The sequence below is a fragment of the Schistocerca americana genome, chromosome 6 (assembly GCF_021461395.2).
Source record: "Schistocerca americana isolate TAMUIC-IGC-003095 chromosome 6, iqSchAmer2.1, whole genome shotgun sequence".
Taxonomy (NCBI): Eukaryota; Metazoa; Arthropoda; class Insecta; order Orthoptera; family Acrididae; genus Schistocerca; species Schistocerca americana.
The window spans coordinates 345,780,502-345,803,243 of NC_060124.1; the positions used below are offsets into that span (position 1 = coordinate 345,780,502).

Below are 22,742 nucleotides of genomic sequence, written 5' to 3' on the forward strand. Positions count from 1 at the left end.
GCGAGTATTACAACAATGCAAAGCAGCCACAGACTGCACATAGCACAGCCAGTGATTTTCATACAGAGGTGGCGTTACCAATAAAAAAAACCTAAACAGCCTACTTACAACATATGTTATTTTTATCTACTCCCCAAGGTCAAATATGCAGTGGAAAAAAACTGACACTCGTCATCAAGGAATTCACAGGGGAAGACATCCAGTAGTTTTTCCATCAAAAGAAAATTCATGCAATTCTGAGGGTTTTCGTGTCCGTTTTCACTGAAGTTAAAATCCTCTGGGTTATTAGGCCGCGTCATATTTCTACTAATATGATCAACGTTTCGACCCCTCTGCTGGGATCTTCCTCAGAATCTTATGGTGTCCACTACTGCTAGAACACTATCAGAGACAAGTGTCGCGTCCTCTTATGAAGGGGGAGTTTTCTCGCGTTCATGCTGAAGAAATAGTATTGGTTAAAATTCATATGGCTACCATTGGTGGACCATAGTCATAGGCTAATATTCCCGCTCTGATGCAGAAGAAAACGTTTATAGAAAGAAAGTCCGAGAAGCGGTTGAAATTTCCCAGAATGCATGTAATTTCAATAGAGAGGACGGCTATAGGCTTCCGGCATCGTGGCTTTCCGCCGTCAAGGAAGTAAATACGCGGCAACAGTGTCCGAGCGACATAAACAACGCGCTGCAAGTCACTTCGGCGGACAATAATATTTTAGGCAAACAGTCCCCCTCTCTTGCTCTGTCTGTTTCGAATCTAGCTAATGATGACGACCAACCATTAGCAGCAGCAGGAATTTCAACCAATACCCCTTTCCCAGTGTAAGTGTGGAATAGTGCCTTTCTATCCAATAACGATGGGCCGCCAATGGTATCCACAGGAGATCAGCCAACAACGCCCCTTCTTCCGCATCAGAGCGGAAATATTAGCCATATGAATTTTAACCAATACTATTTCTCCAGCACGAACGCGAGAAAACTCCCCCTTCATAAGAGGACGCGACACTCGTCTCTGATAGTGATCTAGCAGTAGTGGACACCATAATATCCTGAGGAAGATCCCAGCAGAGGGATCGGAACGTCGATCATTTTAGTAGAAATATGACGCGGCCTAATAACCCAAAAGATTTTAACTACAACAGAAAATTCTCATGAAGATTTGTATGAATAGATGGTGGTGGTGGTTGTTGGGATGTTTAAGGGGGGGGGAGACTAAATGTATGAATAGAGGAGGGGGGGGGAGACTAAATGTATGAATAGAGGAGGGGAGTATATTTAGGATGAAAACAACTAAATATGTGTGTCTTTTTAAATAAAATGGCTGACAGCGATAGCCCCGTAATTTTATAGCCATATCTCGTACATGACAAAAGACACAATGCCATTACTTTAAAAAGAGCCATATAAAAAAGCTACTGCGGAAATAAACGTGACATTTGACTTAAGTAACGGTGCAAGATACACCAGCTTAGTAGAAACAAAAATATTTGTTTTGCAAATCAAACTGCCTTTTCCTGCTTCTAGTTACTTTATTTATCCCATACGCGTTTCGCCTTCTCCTGTTCTAAGGCATCATCAGTGGGATCTATAACGATACAGTTTTGTTAGTTATAGATTATCACAAACTTGTGAAACAAAAATAGATTGGCGTCAACGCTCTCTATGGCCAGCCCCAGAAATGTCACCCCTGCCCTGCTAAGTAGGGGGCTTATTCTCATGTCATTTCCCCGGAACCTTCCCATCGTAGGAGGGACCGGTAAATACGCGTGATGTTCCGTCATGCAGAAGAAATGCGTCGTTTCTCGCCCAGTTGAGTCCCGGGATGCTTCCCGGAGCGAATGCCCGGCTCCGTGGCGTCACCCACTGACCTTTAGCCGCTGTGGCGCGGCGCGTGAAGTGAAACGAACTGAGATTGCGCTCACCGCGTTGAAGGCTCGTCGCCTTTAAAGCCGAGCGGCGCCTGGTGGCAGGGAAAAATACTCTGCGGCCCGGTATCACCACAGAAGGAGAATATGCGAGCTCTGTGCGCTCTTCGTATTATATAAAAGATGACGCAGTTACTTATTTTTAAAATGTTTTTGATTACATAAGAGGAATATACAGAGAGTTTAAGTTGTTGTTTTGCTGTTGTGGTCTTCAGTCCAGAGACTGGTTTGATGCAGCTCTCCATGCTACTCTATCCCGTGCAAGCTTCTTCATCTCCCAGTACCTACTGCAACCTACATCCTTCTGAATCTGCTTAGTGTTTTCATCTCTTGGTCTCCCGCTACGATTTTTACACTCCACGCTGCCCTCCAATACTAAATTGGTGATCCCTTGATGCCCCAGAACATGTCCTACCAACCGATCCCTTCTTCTAGTCAAAATGTGCCACAAATTTCTCTTCTCCCTAGTTCTATTCAATACCTCCTCATTAGTTATGTGATTTACTCATCTAATCTTCAGCATTCTTCTGTAGCACCCCATTTCGAAAACTTCTATTCTCTTCATATCCAAACTATTTATCGTCCATGTCTCACTTCCATACATGGCCACATTCCATACAAATACTTTCAGAAACGACTTCCTGACAGTTAAATCTATGCTCGACGCTAACAAATTTCTCTTTTTCAGAAACGCTCTCCTTGCCATTGCCAGTCTACATTTTATATCCTCTCTACTTCGACCATCATCAGTTATTTTGCTCCCCAAATAGCAAAACTCCTTTATTGCTTTAAGCGTCTCATTTCCTAATCTAATACCCTCAGCATCACCCTTTTACTTCGACTACATTCCATTATCCTCGTTTTGGTTTTGTTGATGTTCATCTTATATCCTCCTTTCAAGAAGCTGTCCATTCCGTTCAGGTGCTCTTCCAGATCCTTTACTGTGTCTGACAGAATTACAATGTCATCAGCGAACCTCAAACTTTTTATTTCTTCTCCATGGATTTTAATTCCTTCTCCGAATTTTTCTTTTGTTTCCTGTACTGCTTGCTCAATATACAGATTGAATAACATCGGGGAGAGACTACAACCCTGTCTCACTCCCTTCCCAACCACTGCTTCTCTTTCGTGCCCCTCGACTCTTATAACTGCCATCTGGTTTCTGTACAAATTGTAAATAGCCTTTCGCTCCCTGTATTTTACCCCTGCCACCTTCAGAATTTGAAAGAGAGTATTCCAGTCAACATTGTCAAAAGCTACAGGCGCTACAGACTGGAACCGCGCGACCGTTATGGGCGCAGGTTCGAATCCTGCCTTGGGCATGGATGTGTGTGATTTTCTTAGGTTTAAGTAGTTCTTAGTTGTAGGGGACTGATGACCTTAGAAGTTAAGTCCCATAGTGCTCAGAGCCATTTGAGCCATTTTATATAGGTAACCTTAAGAATCGTTATTCCTTCTGCAGAGTTATGAACATGTTTCATTTAGCAAATGAAACTACATGGTTCGAGAGACCTTTTCAAGTCTCAAATACTGTGATGTATATATGCATACTTGAGAGACAAATGAAAATTTGTACCAAGGCCAGGATTCGAACCCGAGTCTCCTGTTCACTAACCACTATTCCACCTGGCAAAATGCCTTTGTAAGTGGGCCGAAGCGTGAATGGCAATATGAATTGGGCAGGGAGCCATGCAAGGGAAGCCTATGCAGTTGTGCAAATCCACTGTGACAGGGTGGAATAGTGGTTAGTGCATCTGCCTAGTGAACAGTAGATCCGGTTCTTCTAGCCTTGTGACAAATTTTCATTCGTCGCTTCAGTCTGCATGTATACGTAAGTTAATTTCGTTATTTTCCTTATAGTGGTAGCAACGAGATACAATTTTTGAAACAGAACATCTTTTTTTTTGTATCACTTAGCTGATGTATTTCAACTTACTGTGTATAAATCGAGCAAACTCAAATTTTTATTGGTTTTAGTTCGTTAGCCACCAAAGTTTAGTTTTACAGGCGGATGCAACGTGCTGTACGTAATTGGCTGTGTGCCGTGTGGAGTGGCCGCGTGGTTAGAGGCGCCATGTCACGGATTGCGCGGCCCCTCCCGCCGTAGGGTCGAGTCCTCCCTCGGGCATGGGTGTGTGTGTGTTGTTCAAATGGCTCTGAGCACTATGGGACTTAACATCTCAGGTCATCAGTCCCCTAGAACTTAGAACTACTTAAACCTAACTAACCTAAGGACATCACACACATCCATGCCCGAGGCAGGATTCGAACCTGCGACCGTAGCACCAGCGCGGTTCCGGACTGAAGCGCCTAGAACCGCTCGGCCACCGCGGCCGGCTGTGTGTGTTGTTCTTAGCATAAGTTAGTTTATGTAGTGTGTAAGTCTAGGGACCTATGACCTCTGCAGTTTGGTCCCTTAAGAACTCACACACAGTTGAACATTTTGTTAACATGTGTGTTTTGCACGAAGAGGTGTTGCACTCGCTTTGTGTGACTGTGTGGTGTGAATTCACAAGCGCCGCATTATTCTCACTTCGTTCTTCTTTGAAGAGAATACACCCTGAGGGACTTCTCTGTCCGAGAACTGGGTGTCTGTGTTGTTTAAAAATGTCTCAGAAATGGCTCTAAGCACTATGGGACTTAATATCTGAGGTCATAAGTCCATTAGACTTAGAACTACTTAAACCTAACTAACCTAAGGAGATCACCCACACCTATGCCCGAGGCAGGATTCAAACCTGCGACCGTAGCAGCTGCGGGGTTCCGGACTGAAGCGCTTAGAACAGATCGGCCACAGCGGCCGGCGTCTGTGCAGTCCTTATCATTTCATCATCGTCATCAATCGTGATAGTAGCTGGATTGTACTGTGTAGAAATTGGGACTTTGTACAGGCGCTGATGACCCCGCTGTTAAGCGCCTCACAAACCAATCATCATCATCATCATCATCATCAGCGAGAGGGACGTTCAAATGTACCGTGGCGTCTACACGTTATCAAGACTTCCTCCTATAGCATGTGCTTCCTGCTTTGGAAGAGGGCAACTCAGTGAAAACCAGTGATTTCATGCACCACTGGGCAAGACTTCATGTCGCTCGCCCAGTGAAAGAACTGCTTAATGGAACCTTTCAAATGTTTCAAATGATCACTATGGGACTTAACTTCGACGGTCATCAGTCCCCTAGAACTTAGAACTACTTAAACCTAGCTAAGGACATCACACACACCATGCCCGAGGCAGGATTCAAACCTGCGACCGTAGCGGTCGTGCAGTTCCAGACTGTAGCGCCTAGAACCGCTCGGCCACCGCGTCCGGCCAATGGAACCTTTCATGAACGTGTTATCTCCAGATGTTTTTCCAGAGGCGTGGCCTACAAGATCACTTGCTCTGAATCCATGTGACTTTTGACTCTGGCGGTATCTAAAAAAAAACGCGTTTGCTAAAGATGCGCTCTATTTCTACCTGAAGGGCAGTATACAGGAACACATTGCTGAGGTTCCATTGGAAGTGCTGTGAGCAACGATTGATCACTCCGTCTTACGGATGCAGCATCTCGTCAGTGTCTCCGGTGCTCATGCTGAATAAACTGTGTAGCAATAAAAATCAACATCGTGCCTTTCTCATTTTTTGAACTTTTCTATTCACATCTCGCTCCTAAAACATTAGATGTTGAAACATTTCTATGGATCTTCCTTGCAATCATAGCGCCAGATTGGCACCTGGTGGCCAAATGTGGAACTAATGTTTTTTCAGCATGAATCGGTTCCGCATTAACACGAATATCTACCAAGTTTCGCTGCCGTACGATTCTTACAGCCCACACTGGATCTCAGTAAGTTGGTACACTTTCATTATAACCGCCCGGTATAAATAAATACCGGGGCGACACCGGATTCCTCGTCTAGTCTTAAATAAAAGTACAGCAGAGTGGTGATGTACACAGTGTAGGATTATCTTTGTACCGCTCGTACATTTGGTGCTACGCCTGCCAGTGCCGCCACTTTGGCGCAGATAACCGCGAGAGCGGCAGACACTCGATCGTGCGGGCGCCTGCGATTGGACGGGCGCACGTGGCAGCGGCGATGAATCGATAGGCGGCCGGGAGGCAGGGGGACCATTAGCGTCCATCACCTCCGGCCGGAGCCCTGGCTGCCACTTCAATTTGGGCAAACTCTCCGTGCGTCAGGGCGCTCGCTCCGCCTGCGAATACCTGCCACTTAGTGCGTCTGTTCCTGAGAGAAGCAATTAGTGCGCACACAGAGCTCCGGGCCAACAAAGACTCACACAACCGTATTCTGCCCACGGAAATTTCTCTTCTTCTCTACAGCGTCTTTTCGGAGATATATTAGATATTTTGGGAGGTGGTTGTATAGACAAATTAGAATAAAACGTCCCATACAACGTGTGTGATGTTACGCAGTCTGTATATTCAGCAAGTAGTGAAGGAAACAAAAGAAAAATTCGGAATAGGTATTAAAATCCATGGAGAAGAAATAAAAAGTTTGAGGTTCGCTGATGACATTGTAATTCTGTCAGACACAGTAAAGGACCTGGAAGAGCAATTGAACGGAATGAACAGTGTCCTGAAAGGAGGATATAAGATGAACACCAACAAAAACAAAACGAGGATAATGGAATGTAGTCGAATTAAATCGGGTGATGCTGAGGGAATTAGAGTAGGAAATGCGACACTTAAAGTAGTAAAGGAGTTTTGCTATTTGGGGAGCAAATTAACTGATGATGGTCGAAGTAGAGAGGATATAAAATGTAGACTGGCAATGGCAAGGAAAGCGTTTCTGAAGAAGAGGAATTTGTTAACATCGAGTATAGATTTAAGTGTCAGGAAGTCTTATCTGAAAGTATTTGTATGCAGTGTAGCCATTTATGGAAGTGAAACGTGGACGATAAATAGTTTAGACAAAAAGAGCATAGAAGCAGAAGATTAGATGGGTAGATCACGTAACTAATGAGGGGGTATTGAATAGAATTGGGGAGAAGAGGAGTTTGTGGCACAACTTGACAAGAAGAAGGGATCGGTTGGTAGGACATGTTCTGAGGCATCAAGGGATCACCAATTTAGAATTGGAGGGCAGCGTGGAGGGTAAAAATCGTAGAGGAAGACCAAGAGATGAATACACTAAGCAGATTCAGAAGGATGTAGGTTGCAGTAGGTACTGGGAGATGAAGAAGCTTGCACAGGATAGAGCAGCATGGAGAGCTGCATCAAAACAGTCTCAGAACTGAAGACCACAACAACAACAACAACAATGTGTGTCAAATTGTTACTGGTTACAGAGATGTAGCTTCTGCTGTAACATATGTAAGTTCTGATTTCGCGTCTTGCTAATTCAGTCGCCTTGAGTTTATTTATCGATTGCTTTTTTGCTTTTGAAGTTAAGGATGTGGAAGTACGACGGAGAAACCACTAATAACTGATGAAAAGTGGTGTTCGAGTCTACGTAATTGATAATATTAATATTTGCAGTCATTTCTCCTTAGTTATGCTTTAGCGTATAGATAAGAAAGATCCCGTCTTTTGGAAATGTATTTGCCTGTGCTAAACATGTTTCATGTTTATGATTCATGATTCATGCATGTTTCTTAAATGGTCCACAATACAAAGAGCGAAAGTACCCATGCACATATGCCGAAGAGCTAATAACAGAAAATCACACCATCACGCTGGGACAAAATCAGACATGGCAATCTTATGCCATAATAACAAAAATAAAGGGAATGCTCACTCTACAAGAAGAGTATCTCATACAGAAGGCCATAAGCAAAAATGAAAATATTGTCAGTAACCAAAGGAGCAATAACAGAAGAATAATTTTCAAACTAATTGACAGTTTCGATACACACACACACACAGTGCCCCCAACCCATCCACCCTTTCCCCATCCCCACACCAACACTCAACTCCACTATCCCCTCTGCAGCTCCCATGATCCTGTAGTCAGCCATAAAGTATACGAGGAAGAACATGTGCAGTATGCTACGGTACAGGTTACGTGCAAAGAAATGTTTCAGTATCTCATATCAACTGGAAGAAACCTATACTACGTGCATTTAGCACATATGGAACAACAAATGGATGCCTGAATAGGACGTAAAATGAACTAAGTAAAAATCATAACCATATAGTTGTAAACACAAATACCTGGATCTAAATGAGCTGCCAAGAATCACTACAAATCTGATATCAAAATATGTATAATTAAATAATTTTCTTTATATTGGAGACTACTAGAGGTCACTAGCATGAATATGCGATACACGTTTACTACAAAGAAACAAATTCAGTTGCGATAGACGGTTTTATTCTTACCTATATGATAAAGCATAACTGCATAACTGAATTTTTCAATTGCGAGTATGATTTTGATTCTTTGAGTAATTCTACTGTATGATTTACGCATACCTCACGTATTTACAAATACTGAGTATGCAGATGTTGTATTTATGCACCGGTTTTGTAATGTGAACGCTGCTGAAGCTTATAGGTAATATGGAGGATCTCCTACCCACAGAGCGCCAGATTCAAGCGTGTTACTCCTGTTTCCACTAAAAGCTGAGAGACTGGTGCAGTTCCCAGAAGTCATATCTCATCTGTACATGCAAACAGTGTGTGGATAGACTGGAAGACATTATTCAGCTGGAAGAACACAGTCCATCAATAAGCACGAGCGGAATGTCTACACGTATCGGTGTTCTATATACAAGAATATGGCGTACGTTACATATGCACAGCCTCTATCCTTTACATTTACAACAGATTCAACATCTTCGAAAAAGAAATGGAAGCTGGTGACTGGAATGTTGGCGTTGTTTAATTGCAGATTGTCGGGTGATCTCATTAACACTGTTCACTGAGAAAACCACTTGACTCGTAGCGTTGACGACATAGAATGTCGTATTCGAATTAGTGTATCCTACGAGCTCCTAAAATATTTACGATTCTTCCTGAAACAACATGTGTAGCCTTACCATTGACAGTGTCGATATACCTGTAATATTACGTGCTTTTTATTGGAACATGAGCTATGTTTCTCCCGTCTTTATGAAATTTTCTTAGCGCTGTGTTACATTAAGCGTATACTAGATATTCCACGAAAAATAGTCTCTGGGATATTTTACTCAAGTGCAGTGCAGAATATTTAAGTGTTAATGTTAAAAACATTGTAACCTAACACACAAATTTTAGGAGTCACTTCAGTGAAGCAAGATTTGCGGAACAGAAAATTTATTCGTTCCTAAACTGATCTACGAGGGCGTGTTTAAAATAATGCCTACGAATTTTTTATATGAAAACTCTTAAAGATTTTTAAATAAAACAAACATCATTAACATTCTACATCTTTATTTTGCAGATCTCCATATTTATTTCTCAGCGCATTCACCCGGGCGAGGAACACATTTCTCCCAAAGGGAGACCAGTTTGTGGATACTGTCACTGTAGAATGTTTCACTTCGGTGTCGGAACCACAACCTCACCTCTGTTTGCACCGCTTCATCACTATCAAATTGAAGTCCTCGAAGGTGTTCTTCAAGCTTTGGAAACAGATGTAGACGAACTCGACTGGAGCTAGAAACTTAGTTACACCACGCAGTTTCTCACGCACCGACATGGTTACGTTACACACGCTACGTTACACGCTACAATCCGGAGCCCTGTAGCGGCAGAGGGTTCCAACTTGGGCCAGTGAAGCGGGAGAGTCGACCGAGCAGTATGCATGACATGTAATACCTAAACCGATATCGAGAACAGAATGAAAAATTCTGAGGCATTACTCCTCTGCACGGCCTCTCATATTAACCATAAAAAATTTAACGAACTGTGGCTGGGTGACTAATATACGTGCACGCATTTATCTGACACCATTTAATGCGTCGCACTGTTTCTCGAAGAAGGAATAAATGTAGAAACCACAAATTATAGTAATGAATTGTGGAACATTTGCCGAAATATGAACTCCTTCTAGAGCGAACTTCACATATTGGTTTTAGAATGGGGTTCTTTAATGTGGAAAAGTTTATCATGTACGTCGAGATAAAACAAAATCCGTAAATATGCAGGATGAATTAATGTCTTGTAAACCACTTACAGCAAAAACTAAGATCAATTCTGTTTGGAAGTGGAACTGTCGATTCAGTTGGTTGTACTCTATCTGTAGCTCAAAGACAGAACTCGTTTGTTGCTCTTGTGAGCTTCAGTACGAACACTGGTTTGATGCTCTTCTCCTCGTTAGGCCGTTTTGTGCAAGCATCTGTAACTCTGCTTAACTGCTCCAACATACGTCTTTTTCAACCTGCTTACTGTGGTGAAGCTTATGTCTCCCTCTACACGTTTTACCCCTCCCCTCAAACATCATTCATTCACCAAATTGACGATTGCTTGTTGCCTCTAGATGTTACCAGTCAACCGAGCCTCTCGCTTAGTCAGGCTGAGCCACGAATTTATTTTTTTCTCAATTCGATTCAGTACGCCTTCGTTAGCTATTCGATTTTACCCATCTAATCCTCAGTGTTCCCATGGAGCGAGGTGGCGCAGTGGTTAGCTCAATGGACTCGCATTCGGGAGGACGACGGTTCGATCCCGCGTCCGGCCATCCTGATTTAGGTTTTCCGTGATTTCCCTAAATCGCTACAGGCAAATGCCGGGATGGTTCCTTTGAAAGGGCACGGCCGACTTCCTTTCCCATCATACCCTAATCCTATGAGACCGATGACCTCGCTGTCTGGTCTCCTTCCCCAAACAACCCAACCCCTCAGTGTTCCTCTTTAGCACCACGTCTGAAAAGCTTCTATTCTTGTCTTAACTGTTTAGTATCCGTGTTTCAAGGCCACAATCGAGAAAAATACGTCAAGAAAAGACGCCCTACCTCTTACATTTATATTAGACGTTAACGAATTATTCTTTCTCAGAAACATTTTTCTTACTGTTGTCAGTCTGTATTTTACATGCTGTCTACGGTATAATGTCAACATATAAGAAGTAATTAAGAGTGGAGCACAGATGAAATGTTATTGATAAACGGCGAAAAAATGTACCAAAGACTGAATCCTAAGGGGCTCAAAGTTTACATGATGATTTATACGACCCACAGACGAATGAATGTTATATTTTTTCAACGTGGATGTCGAACCACAATATAGCATCGTTTGAGAAATTCAGCTGTTTCATTTTAATTAATTTTTTTAAAGTGTTGCCGGTGCAGATTTTTGTGCACAAAGTCGATTATGTCCCGTAAATGTTCAATGGGACACTTGGGTGACCAAAGCATATGCTCGAATTGTCCAGAATGTTCTTCAAAGCAGTCATGAATAATTGTGGCCTGGTGACATGGCGCATTGTCAACCATAAAAATTCCATCGTTGTTTGGGAACATGATGTCCACGAACTGCTGCAAGTGGTCTCCAAATAGCCGAATGTAATCATTTCCAGTCAATGATGGGTTCAGTTGGACTAGAGGACTCTACCTATTCCCTGTAAACACAGCCCGTACTATTATGGAGCAATCACCAGCTAGCACAGTGCGTTGTTGACAACTTGCGTCCATGGTTTCTTGGGGTCTGCGCCACACTCGAACCCTACCATCAGCTCTTACCAAATGAAATGGGGACTCATCTGACCAGCCCACGGTTTTCTAGTAGTCTCGGCTCCAACCGGTATGGTGACGAGCCCACAAGAGGCCCTGCAAACGATGTCGTGCTATTAGCAGAGGCACTCGGGTCAATCGTCTGCTTCCATAGCTCATTAATGTCAAATTTCGCCGCATTGTTCAATCAAATGAGTTCATCGTAAGTTCCACTTTGATTTTTGCGGTTATTTCATGCAGTGTTACTTGCCTGTTAGCACTGACAACTCTACGCAAACGCCGCTGCTCTCGGTCATTAAGTGAAGGCTGACGCCCACTACGTTGTCAGTGGTGAGAGGTAATGCCTGAAATTCGGTGTTTTCGGCACACTCTTGACAACTTGGATCTCGGAATTCTCTGTTTCCGAAATGGTATGCCCCTTGTGTCTAGCTCTAGCTGCCTTTCCGCGTTTAAAGTCTAATAATTCTCGTCGTTAGGCCATAACCAAGTCGGAAACCTTTCCACATGAATCACCTGAGTACAGATGACATCTCCGCCAATGCACTGCCCTCTTACGCCTTGTGCACGCGGTCCTACCGCCATCTACACATGTGCACATCGCTATCCCATGAGTTTCGTTACCTCAGTGTAAACGTTTTTGATTTCGAACGGAAATATTCTGCAAGACAAGTTATTTCACAAACTTACAACGGAACCACAACTGTTCAGTGACTATATGCATCAGCGTATGTCTGCAACAGAGACATATAGCCCCCGCAGTGTGTATCCTTCAGTTCGCACGCCTTTCCAGAAAGACAAAAACGCTAAGCAGCATTCCTCTTTCAGCGCAGGAGGAAATTTTAAACTCATTTGTATGCTAATTCTGTCGCCTTTCTACTTCTTTGTGGTCTTGTGGCACATCTGATGCTTGCATAAAGGGGACATTCATCAACCTCTTAAGGAAAATAGTGAACTTGTTTCTATGTTAATTGGTATTTTACTCTCTTTGTCGTGAGTTCAGTACCGGAATTTTGTGTCGTCGTCGTCGTCGTCGTCGTTGTTGTTGTTGTTGATGGTGGTGATGGTGGTTGTTATCAAGCGATAGCTTGCTACAACCCGCATTCTGAATAGTGCAAATGAGCTCCAATATTCTTCAGTTCTCTTCCATTCTCGACAATATATTTACACTGCTAATCAGAACGTTCTAACGAGCAAAGAGACAAATTTATACCAGCAATGACAAGGAGTTGAGTACTTTAGGACTGGAAATTAAACAACACTTATGATACGAAGAACATGCGAAAAAAGTCTACTTTAGGAAATAAAATGTCAAAGCGTTTTCAACGAAATATAACGATTTAATGCGTCTGAAGCTGTTTGGAAATAAAATGTGGCCAGGACAAGTGTAAGTAGGCTGTTTAGGTTTTTATGTTGGTAACGCCACGTAGCGCTCTATATGAAAATCACTGACTGTGCTGTGTGAAGTCTGTGGCTGGTTTGCATTGTTGGAACATTTGCTATTGTAGTGTTGGGCAGTTGGATGTGAACAGCACGTAGCGTTGCGCAGTTGGAGGTGAGCCGCCAGCAGTAGTGGATGTGGGGAGAGAGATGGCAGAATTTTGAGAGTGGACGCTCTGGACGTGTGTCCATCAGAAAGAGTAAATTTGTAATACTGTATATCATTAACTGATATATATATGATGACTTTTGAATATTACTAAGGTAAATACATTGTTTGTTCTCTATCAAAATCTTTCATTTGCTAACTATGCCTATCAGTAGTTAGTGCCTTCAGTAGTTAGAATCCTTTATTTAGCTGGCAGTATTGGCGCCCGCTGTATTGCAGTAGTTCGAGTAACGAAGATTTTTGTGAGGTAAGTGATTCATGAAAGGTATAGGTTATCGTCAATTAGGGCCATTCTTTTGTAGGGATTATTGAAAGTCAGATTGCGTTGTGCTAAAAATATTGTGTGTCAGTTTAGTGATGATCAGAATAAGTAAAGAGAGAAATGTCTGAGTACGTTCAGTTTTGCTCAGCTGTTTGTGTTTGAAAATCAAATGACGTAAGAGGTTTATCAGCACTGTAATTCATAAATTTTTCTAAGGTGACGTTTCACAAGGAAATAAGAAATGGAAAAATTTGAAATTTTGTGTTACATTAAGAGACTCACATTAAAAAGGCATGTGCGAGTAAACTTAGTTGCAGTGTTCAGTAGATATCCAGGAAAGAACTAAACGTCTGTAGCAATAGAGAGAGTAGTAGAGGATACTAACCTTGGAGAAGTGTTAGTGTGAAACATGTGACTGTCACTAGTCTTTGCATATTTATGCGACGATAGAAGAAATGAGAGAAATACAAGGTAGTAGCTTACAGCTTTAAAAGGACCGTTAGACTGGCGAGGAAATAAATTAGGATATATTATCATCCTTTTTAAATCCATTCTGTGTACTTACACGACTAACTCTCGTAATTTGTTTGCCGCTGAAGTATTTCAAAAACACTTTTGCTCACAATACAAGTGACTCTCACCTTTTAGGTTATGCGCAAGGGTAGTCTACTCTAGGTAAATGCGACAAAACAAAACTTCTTTTCTATTTTTTAATTCTGCTTTGAAAGTTATACATTAAATTCAATTTCTAATGTTGTCAACTGTAAAGAGTTTTTGGGATCGATTTCATCCCTATACTTACATACAGTTCAAGTACACTAGAGTTCTATTCCCTCCACTTTCACTGTTACAATAATTACTGTTGTTCTTTATTACCGACATGACTAAAAGCAGTACAATCCACATTTTAGTATAAAGTTGATATACAGGGTATTTTTCAAATGTAATTACACTGTCGGGCTCATGTGTTGTTCTGTTGTTTTCAGTCCGGAACCTGGTTTGAAGCAGCCTTCTATGCTAGCCTATCCTCTTCAAGCCTCTTCATCTCCCAGTAACGACTAGCAATTTACACCCTTCTGAATCTAATTACTGTATTCATCTCTTGGTCTCGCTCGATGATTTTTACCTCTCCCCCTTCCCCGAACTTCCCTCCAATACTATATTGTTGATTCCTTAATGTCTCAGAATGTGTGTTATCAACCAATCCCCTGTTCTAGTCTGTTTGTGCCACAAATTTCTTTTCTCCCAAATTCCGCTCAGTAACTGCTCATTAGTTATGTGATATACCAATCTTACCTTGATCGCATTCTTCTGTAGCACCACATTTCAAAACCCTCTTGTCTAAACTGTTTATCGTCCATGTTTCACTCCCAGACCAGCTACATTCCAGACAAATACCTTCAGAAAAGACTTCCCAACACTTAAATCTATAATCGTTGTTAACAAATTTCTCTTCTTCAGAAATACTTTTCTTGTCATTGCCAGTCTACGTTTTGTGTTCTCTCTAATTCGGTCATCATCAGTTATTTTACTGCCCAAACAGCAAAACTCATCTAGTACTGTAAGTGTCTCGTTTCCTTTTCTAATGTCCTAAGGGTCACCTGATTTAATTCGACTAAATTCCATTATCCTTTTTTTACCTTTGTTGATGTTCATCTTATATCCTCCTTTCAAGAAACTGTCCATTCCGTTCAAATGCTCTGCCAAGTCCTCTGCTGTCTCTGACAGAATTACAATGTCATCGGCAAACATCAAAGTTTTTGTTTCTTCTACCTGAACTGTAACTCCTACGCCAATTTTTTCTTTGGTTTCCTTTAACGCTTGTTCTGTACAGATTGAACAATATCAGAGATGGGCTACAACCCTGTCTCACTCCCTTCTCACACATTACTTTCTCCTCATGCCTCTCTACTCTTATAACTGCCTAGTTTTATGTTCAAGTTGTAAATGGCCTTTCTCACCTCAGCTACTTTCAGAATTTCAAGGTAGTAGTCCTGTCAACATTCTCAAAAGCTTTCTCTAAATCTACAAATGCTATAATTGTAGGTTTGCCTTTCCTTAACCTATCTTCTAAGATCAGTCGCAGCGTCAGTATTACCTCGCGTGTGCCCATATTTCCCCGAGGTCGGCTTGTACCAATTTTTCCATTCTTCTGTAAAGGATTCATGTTAGTATTTTGCAACCATGACTTATTAAACTAACAGTTCGATAATATTCAAGTCTGTCAGCACTATATTTTTCTTGAAGTCTGGGGGCATTTCTCCTGACTCATATCATGCGCACCAGTTGTAAGAGATTTGTCATGGGTGGCTCTGCCAAGGCTATCAGCAAGTCTGACGGGGATGTCGTCTATTCCCGGGGCCTTGTTTCGACTTAGATCTCGGTGCTCTGTCATTCTTGTCGCAGTATCATCTCTCCCATCCCCTCTTCATCTACGTTCTTTTCCATATCTATAATACTGCCTGCAAGTTCAACTCCCTTGTGTAGATATTCTATATGCTCCTTCCACGTTCCAGCTTTCCTTTCCTTTCTTTGATTAGGACTGGTTTTCCATTCGAGCTCTTGATATTCATATAGCTGCTTCTCTCTTCTCCAAAAGGCCTTTTTAATTTTCTTATAAGCAGTATCTATCTTTCCTCTAGTCATATATGCATCTATATCCTTACATTTGTCCTCTAGCCATTCCTGCTTAGTCATTTCGCACTTCTTGTCAATCTCATTTTTTAGACGTTTGTATTCCCTTCCGCCCGCTTCATTTGCTTTATTTTTATATTTTCTCCTTTGATCAGTTAAATTTAATATCTCGGTGTTATCCAAGGATTTCTACTAGGCCTTGTCTTTTTATCTATTTGATCCTCTGCTGCCTTCACTATTTCATCTCCTAAAGCTACCCATTCTTCTTTTCCTGTATTCCTTTCCCCTGTTCTACTCAGTCGTTACCCAACGCTCCCACTGAAACTCGCAACAACCTCTGGTTCTTTCAATCTATCTAAGGCCTATCTCCTTAATTCCCTATCTTTTTGCAATTTCTTTAGTTTTAATGTACAGTTCATAAGCAAAAAAACTGTAGTCGGAGTCCACATCTGGCTCTGGAGCTTTGTGTTCTGCCTTATGGCAGGTCTTGCCAGGGGGACGCCTCGTCAGAGAGGTCCACCGCATGAGCGTCTAGGGAAGTGATTCCAGTGGTCGTTTCCCGTTGCCTTATACTGATGATAATGAAATGATAATGAGGACAACACAACAACACTCACTCCCTGAGCGCAGAAAATCTCCGATCCAGTCGGGAATCGAACCCTGGCCCCTTGGCGTGACAGATCGCCGCGCTGACCACTCAGCTATCGGGGCGGACCTCTGCCTCTGGAAATATCTTACAATTAAAAATGTGGTTCCGAAATCTCTGGCTTACCATTATATAATCAATCTGAAACCTTTCGGTGCTTCCATCTCCCTCCCACTTATGCAACCTTCTTTCGACGTTGTTAAACCACGTTTTAGTGACGATTAAATTATTCTGTGTGCAAAATTCTACAAGGTGGCTTCCTCTTTCGTTCGTTTCCCCCAGTTCATATCCACCTACAATTTTTCCTTCCCTTCCTTTTCCTGATATGGAACTCCAGTCTCCCATCACAATTATATTTTCGTCTCCTTTAACTAATGTTTTTTTATGTATGTTATTCGTATCGTATTGTATGGACTGGAAACATTTAAGCAGCAGCACATGATCGTCTCTCTCCTGCTGACTTTTAAACAGCTGTAACTTACAGATTTTGTTTCTGAAGGCATGCACAAAGGAGAAAATGGCTCTGAGCACTAAGGGACTTAACATCTATGGTCATCAGTCCCCTAGAACTTAGAACTACTTAAACCTAACTAACCTAAGGACATCACACAACACCCAGCCATCACGAGGCAGAGAAAATCCCTGACCCCGCCGGGAATCGAACCCGGGAACCCGGGCGTGGGAAGCGAGAACGCTACCACACGACCACGAGATGCGGGCCACAAAGGAGATCTGAATCTTTTAATAACATCAATATTCGAAATTTTTCATTAACTATGTAATATGTCATTTCCTAACCTTGAAGATGTACCTTCTATATTAATTAACTCTGCCATGTTGGTATTGATTCTGAGAGAGATTTTCGATTCGATGTATTGTATTCTGATAGGTCGTCGAAACAGTGAGGCAATTCAAGCATTGGGACCTTTGTTGAACATGGAGATCCATCTTCTGGATCGCTTCAGGCGTAAACATCTCTTGTTATCAACCAGTAGAAGAACGTGTATTCCTTATCACAGTAAAGTTGGCTTTGGGAAGAAACACAGATCGCACGAAAGGCTGCTGAAGACGCATTAAGACTCGAGCCCAAATTTCAGAGGGTTTAATCTGATTTCAGCTTACGGTTTCAGGATGTTTATCGGAATGAACTGGTAACTGCTTGTTTCATCTCAATAGCTGTATTAACGGTTATAACACAATACTGCAACTTATTGTGATTAGTTTTGGGTCGTCAAACCATATATATATATATATATATATATATATATATATATATATATTAAAACACAAAAAGTCTCCAACCGATATAATACCAGTGTTCATGAGGCACGTTTCATCACCAGTGACAACGTCAGAAACCTATCTTCGTGGAGTGTTCTCTGCCACCCATTGGTTTCTTCATCCAAAGAAAGAGAATGAAGTCCAAAAAAGCACTCAGTATCACCTTGCCCGATGATGGTTCCGTCTTCAGCTTCTTCATTAGTAGTGAATTTACGTATTGCAAGTGGACTGTGCTTGTAATTAATCAAAAGGACATCAAATATGTCTACTGAAATTTGCCGTGTCTTAAATGGCCTTTGTATCTCTGTGAATGACTCACAAAAGTACTATGATAATGAAATCTAACTTCATGACGAACATAAAGCCTTGGAAAAGTTTAATATGTCAGACCTTACAAGCAAAACATGTACAGTGAGCATGCTTGGCTCATAAATGTGATCCAGAATATGTCTCTACAAGGACTCGAAAGTACTGAACAGTCGAAGAATATTGTCTGGAACATAACATCGCATCTGCTGCCAGGTCTCCATGAAAACTCTCTTTCTGGAACCTGTAAGGATATTACCAAAAATACTGCACGTTATCTTACGTTGTCTGTGATTGATCCACATGAAAAATAGTTCTTAGTCACCAAGTAACCGCGTTGAAGGCAAATGATCTCAGCTGACCCCTATTACTTAATAACTTGTGATGAGAGCTAAGCCACGTGGTTCCTTTAAGAGAAGGTTGTAACGGGAATTCCCCAACAATGCTGTACAATCGCACTAAAGTCATGAGATGTTCAATTGACTCTTTTGTTAGAATATGTTACGCGTTTCGGGATTACACCCATCTTCAGTCATCACAAACTTCAACTCCTTCCTAACCAACCAGGCGCACAGCCTTTCTTTGAGCTGTCAAGGCTGTACGCCTGGTTGGTTAGAAAGGAGTTGAAGTTTATGATGTCTGAAGATGGGTGTAATCCCGAAACGCGTAACATATTCTAACAAAAGAGTCAATTGAACACCTCATGGCTTAAGTGCGATTGTACAGCATTGGTTGCCAATTATTAACATAAAAATGATCGCAGGCCTCAGATGGGATTTTATGTCCTGTATATCAATTCCCGAACAGATACCCAGTTTAATAAAGGGAAGCCAAAGAAATCACTCTTGTACTCATTGACCGATCACTTCTACATGATGCAGCGTCGCCTTGGAGCTCCTGGTGACGATGAAGGTGCCTTTTCTTGAAGCCGTTGTTTAACTATGGCGAAAAGGGTGTGGAGTCGGACGTTGTGGAAAACGATCGTGATAAAGGCGACGAGCATCACTTCCATTACCGTGAGCTTCGCCACGCAGAAGGATCATATTGGTGTATTCTGCAAACGTGTAGCATGTTGCCCTAACACGCACAGGCGCGTGAATGAGGCTCGAATCACGTCAGAGAGGTAGGACAGACGTCAAATAACGTCACCCTATCCGACGTGACCACCTCCCACCATGACTGACCTGTTGCATACCTACCCAGCAAACATGTTTTCAAACGGCTGTAGCACGGAAACGGTTCGTTTCCGGACATGAGTTCCTATTCAAAATAGCATGTACTCACTCCCCTCTAAAAGTCCTAAGAGTTCGTAATGGGAATTTCCGAACACCCGGTACAGAACTATCTCGTATAGCTTGGAAATTTCTGCAGCTCAAGAGTACAATAATGTTTCATGTGAATACACGGACCATTGTTACGAGAACCAATTGATGACTTCGCCATGGCGAGGCGAAGACTTATTTACAAAATATTCAAGAAATCCACAAAAATATAACGAATCATTTGCTGAACAAAGAATGGATATTGTTTAGTTCGGCTGCAAACAAAATGCAATGTAAGTAAAAAGGGATTCTTACACACACGAATCGAAATTGTGCGTCCCACCATACTACCAACAATGGGTCATTACAGACGGGAACATCTTGCATCAGTATGGCTCGCTGAGCTACGCGTTGCTGCAGATCTTACCTTGTCTTCCGCTGCCTGTGCACAGAGAAATGCTGTCGTAATTCTCATTATAAGCTTCCACATATAAACCTAGATCATAATCATCAGTCATTCTACTTTTCTCTCACTGCATATCAGAGCAGCCACACCTCCCAACCATAACACAGCACAGACAAGATAAGTATGAAACCTTTATTCTCCCGTAGAGTACGGTCCATGCTGCACACTGTGGCCGCGTAAAATTTCTGTTGCCCGAGACACTGCTCCCTCAAAAGACCGTAGTGAAGACAAACCATTGCTGCTGAGCCTGGAGTGGCTACACCAGAGATGTCGAACAGCGGGCACAGATTATCATAGCAAAGACTACTCGCTAGTTCAATAATGCATGAAACTTGACAAACTGGAAGTCGACAAATTTAATAGGTAACTTTCAATGTTTACACTGCGTGCTTTGGTCGTCTGGCGGTCATAGTAATACACCAAGCACTAGTCCGTGGTGATTAAGAGGCTGAAGAAATTATGTCTAACTCACACGCAATATTTCCGGTGCTGAGGCAACTGGCTTTTCGAATGAGTGTGAGCAGTCGTGGATTTCAGACAGCAAGATGTTGAAAACTGATCCATGAGTGATTTCCACTTTTCACTCTACCGTCTCGATTGTGATACAGCAGTCTTAGAGAACTAGGGCCTTTTGGTGCACTTCTCGCTTATTTCCTCGTCTCACGCTGGAACACTTGCGACACCTAACCAGTGCCTCATATGATGGCGCGTTGGTGTCATACATTTCCAACACATCAGCATGGATTTGTGCAGCGCTCCAAATGCAGAAAACTGATTACCAAACGATATTTCTCTTGATCAGTCGGCTGTATATTGGGTTCTGACCCCTCCAGCAGCTTCCAAAAATGGCTCTGAGCACTATGGGACTTAACTGCTGAGGTCATCAGTCCCCTAGAACTTAGAACTACTTAAACCTAACTAAGCTAAGGACATCACACACATCCATGCCCGAGGCAGGATTCGAACCTGCGACCGTAACGGTCGCGCGGTTCCAGACTGTAGCGCCTAGAACCGCTCGACCACTCCGGCCGGCTCCAGTAGCTTGCTACGGTACCATGGTATGGGGATTTCAGTGTTTATGAGGACTGTGGACATTTAACTACAATCAAACGAATATTTTATTACGTAGCTTTAGGGGTTGATTGAGGTGCCTCGCCGGCCGGGGTGGCCGAGCGGTTCTAGGCGCTTCAGTCTGGAACCGCGCTACCGCTACGGTCGCAGGTTCGAATCCTGCCTCGGGCATGGATGTGTGTGATCTCCTTAGGTTAGTTAGGTTTAAGTAGCTCTAAGTTATAGGGGACTGATGACCTCAGATGTTAAGTCCCATAGTGCTCAGAGCCATTGGAACTATTTGAGGTGCCTCTTCTCACGTGTTTTATGCAACCCGCGATGCCTTCAAAAATCACATGCAAGATTATCACTCTCTGTCTCTCTCCCTCTCTTGCTATGTGCAAACTATTAGTCCTACAGAAAAAATGAGCAGGACCTTTTTGTAGAATATTTAATGCAGTTAAATTTTCTACTGGTACATGTTTTCCCTGGAGGCCACAGTTTTCAATTTACTCAGGAAAACAGTAAAAAAGTGACCTTCAAACGATTTTTCCTGAATACCTCGAAAAATTGTGGCCTCTAGCGAAAAGGTACCCCAGTACAAAATTTAACTACTTCAAATATCCTACATAAAGGTCCTGTTAATTTTTTTCTGTTGGAGTAGTAGTTTGTACGTAGCAAGCGAGAGAGTATGAGATTTCGCGCGTGGTTTTTGAAGGCGTCGTGGGTTGCATAAAACCTATCGGCAGAGGCCAGCTGGGTCCTCGTGTATTTATCGAGGTGATAGTTAACACTTTTTAACTGCCCCTCGCATTAAACTCAGAAGCAAACAAATGGTCATCTGGCTCGGTATTGACTGCGGATAAGTCGCTTTGTGCTGCATCTGTTTAAAAAAGCATGTTCAGTGATTGCTTTTATCGTCCTCTAAATTGCCTTTACCATTTTCGGTAAACCCTCTGAAAGCAGCGGCGTACGTGCGCAAAACCAGAAGTTACTTTCAAGATCAACATGTAGCCGCGCATTTCTTTGCATTTCATCCGAACTTTCAGCGCTGCACTGCTGTTTTGAAAGCGATTTACTCTACACGCAGTCTAACGAATCCCACCCAAACTCACACGCTCTGTGTTCTTCAGGAGTCTCCTCTCGTACATTGCTCTGCAAAGAGCGCACGAAATCACTGTAGCGGTTCATATTGCCTACTCAGGCTTAATGCGGCTAAAGGTGTCTTGAACGGCTGCGGCTAACGATCACGGTTTCAATGAAACGCTTTAGCCGGAACAGCGTAAACGAAATATTCACGAAGGCTTAGTGGCCCGTTCGTTTTCTCGGAAAAAACGATTAGCGTACAGGAATCACGTGGACAGGTTGAAGATTCGGCTCTTTCCTGTTGCGGGAACAGGACAAAATTGTCATATCCAACAAGGCGGAGCACAATCGTCACAGGCACCTACAATTAGTACTTTTTTTTCTGCTTCAACGATCGATTGCCCGTAAGGGACGTAATGAATCTTAGATCCTAAACGTAATTTTAAAAGTGTCACATTTGCAAAAGATTTCTTCTTCAGCCTTTAGACATTGACTCCTGTTGATCTCTCTTGGGCGGTCCGGATCCTTTTTCCCCGCATGTCGTTGGATGTCGTCTCTCCATATCTCAAGAGGACGTCTTTGGTCCGTTTGAAGTTGTTCCTGGCTAAGCGTCCTGTCCAACGC

General features: G+C 42.5%; 1 long non-coding RNA gene across 1 annotated transcript in view; it reads left to right on the top strand.

Moving 5' to 3' along the window:
* The window catches only part of LOC124619372, a 547,306-nt gene that overhangs the window by 38,970 nt on the left and 485,594 nt on the right, over positions 1-22,742 (top strand). The gene's annotated exons all lie outside the window — the stretch shown is intronic.